We start from the raw sequence: 2500 nt of genomic DNA, 5'->3' as shown, positions 1-2500 counted from the left end.
GGCGAAAAAGAGGCGCCCAGGCGAAAAAGAGGCGCCCAGGCGGAAAGGCGCCAGGGCGCCCAGGCGGAAAAGAGGCGCCCTGGCGTAGGCGCCCTGGCGTAGGCGCCCAGGCGCCAAAAGAGGCGCCAGGCGAAAAGGCGCCAGGGCGCCCAGGCGGAAAAGAGGCGCCCAGGCGGAATGGCGCCAGGGCGCCCAGGCGGAAAAGAGGCGCCCAGGCGAAAAAGAGGCGCCCAGGCGGAAAAGAGGCGCCCTGGCGTAGGCGCCCAGGCGCCAAAAGAGGCGCCAGGCGAAAAGGCGCCAGGGCGCCCAGGCGGAAAAGAGGCGCCCAGGCGGAATGGCGCCAGGGCGCCCAGGCGGAAAAGAGGCGCCCAGGCGAAAAAGAGGCGCCCAGGCGGAAAGGCGCCAGGGCGCCCAGGCGGAAAAGAGGCGCCCTGGCGTAGGCGCCCATGCGCCAAAAGAGGCACCCAGGCGAAAAGGCGCCAGGGCGCCCAGGCGGAAAAGAGGCGCCCAGGCGGAATGGCGCCAGGGCACCCAGGCGGAAAAGAGGCGCCCAGGCGGAAAAGAGGCGCCCTGGCATAGGCGCCCAGGCGCCAAAAGAGGCGCCTGGCGAAAAGGCGCCAGGGCGCCCAGGCGGAAAAGAGGCGCCCAGGCGAAAAAGAGGCGCCCTGGCGGAAAAGAGGCGCCCTGGCGTAGGCGCCCAGGCGCCAAAAGAGGCACCCAGGCGAAAAGGCGGCAGGGCGCCCAGGCGGAAAAGAGGCGCCCAGGCGGAATGGCGCCAGGGCACCCAGGCGGAAAAGAGGCGCCCAGGCGAAAAAGAGGCGCCCAGGCGGAAAAGAGGCGCCCTGGCGTAGGCGCCCAGGCGCCAAAAGAGGCGCCCAGGCGAAAAGGCGCCAGGGCGCCCAGGTGGGAAAGAGGCGCCCAGGCAGAAAAGAGGCGCCCAGGCGAAAAAGAGGCGCCCAGGCAGAAAGGCGCCATGGCGCCCAGGCGGAAAAGAGGCGCCCTGGCCAGGCGGAAAAGAGGCGCCCAGGCGGAAAAGAGGTGCCCAGGCGAAAAAGAGTCGCCCAGGCCGAAAGGCGCCATGGCGCCCAGGCGGAAAAGAGGCGCCCACGCGAAAAGGCGCCAGGGCGCCAAGGCGGAAAACAGGCGCCCAGGCGGAAAGGTGCCAGGGCGCCCAGGCGGAAAAGAGGCGCCCAGGCGCGTGGGGGGCAAGGCGCCAGGCGCCAGGCACGCGCGGAGGCAAGGCGCCAGGCGCAAGGCGCCACGCGCGCGCGCGCGTGGGGGGCGAGGCGCCAGGCGCCAGGCGCCGGGCGCGCGTGGGGGGCAAGGCGCCAGGCGCCGGGCGCGCGCGTGGGGGGCGAGGCGCCAGGCGCCAGGCGCCGGGCGCGCGTGGGGGGCAAGGCGCCAGGCGCCGGGCGCGCGCGCGTGGGGCGCCAGGCGCCTGGCGGGCGGGCGCCCCCAGGAAGGGGTGCTGGCGCGCGATGGGGTTGCGCCCGTACGGACCGTGTGACAGTACAGACACTTTGGCGAAACCTCCTGCCCGAAGCGATTTTAGGCGTTCGGCTAGGTAGGTGACCCGGTTTTTTTCGTGTTTCTCGGCCGCTAGCCCCTTTTTTCGCGTTTTCGTGCGCGCGCCCCTCTTGACCTCGCACGCGCGCCGCGCGTCGCGTCCTTGTCCTTGTCCGCGTCCGCGTTCGCGCGTGTCGGCGATCACGGGCCCCGTGCATGGCTCGTCTCTGTGGACCATCGCCCCGCTCTTGTCCCTCTTTCGTGTTTGTGTGGCGCCCCGCCCCGTGCACCATTGCCGGCTGGCAGCAAGGTGCCTAGCCCCCCTTGCCGCCAGGCCTGTCCACCCCAAGGTGCTAAAGCCGCCAGGCACCTATGCCGCCGAACCGTGCGTCCGTAAGCCGCTGCACGTGCGGCGGCCGGCCATGCCCGTGCTATTGACCCTGTGTGACAGTACAGACACTTTGGCGAAACCTCCTGGCGGACGGGGTTTTTGCGCCCACCTAGGTAGGGCGACCCCTTTTTTTTCGTGTCGCCTGTCCGTGTGTCCCTTTTTCGCCTTTTTCGGGTTCGTGTTTTCGTGTGCCGCCAAAAGCAAGCCCTGCGCTCGTCCCGTCCCGCTTGACCCGTGCATCCGCCGGTGCTGGCCTGCAAAATGCCTGTGAGCGACGCACGTGACCAGCAGCCCAGGCGAGTGTGCACGGGTGGCAGGCGAAACGGGCGTGCGTGTCGCCAGTGTGTATGTCCCTTTTTCGCCTTTTTCGGGTTCGTGTTTTCGTGTACCGCCAAAAGCAAGCCCTGCGCTCGTCCCGTCCCGCTTGACCCGTGCATCCGCCGGTGCTGGCCTGCAAAATGCCTATGAGCGACGCATGTGACCAGCAGCCCAGGCGAGTGTGCATGGGTGGCAGGCGAAACGGGCGCGCGTGTCGCCAGTGCGTATGTCCCTTTTTCGGGTTCGTGTTTTCGTGTGCCACCAAAAGCAAGCCTTGCGCTCGTC

Source organism: Aristolochia californica, unplaced genomic scaffold (genome assembly GCF_029961685.1).
Source record: "Aristolochia californica isolate CCGP_79_NKW_82.1479 unplaced genomic scaffold, dmAriCali1.0.hap1 SCAF_33, whole genome shotgun sequence".
NCBI classification, from domain to species: Eukaryota; Viridiplantae; Streptophyta; class Magnoliopsida; order Piperales; family Aristolochiaceae; genus Aristolochia; species Aristolochia californica.
The sequence above is the reverse complement of the archived record's forward strand: the minus strand, read 5'-3'. Positions refer to the sequence as shown.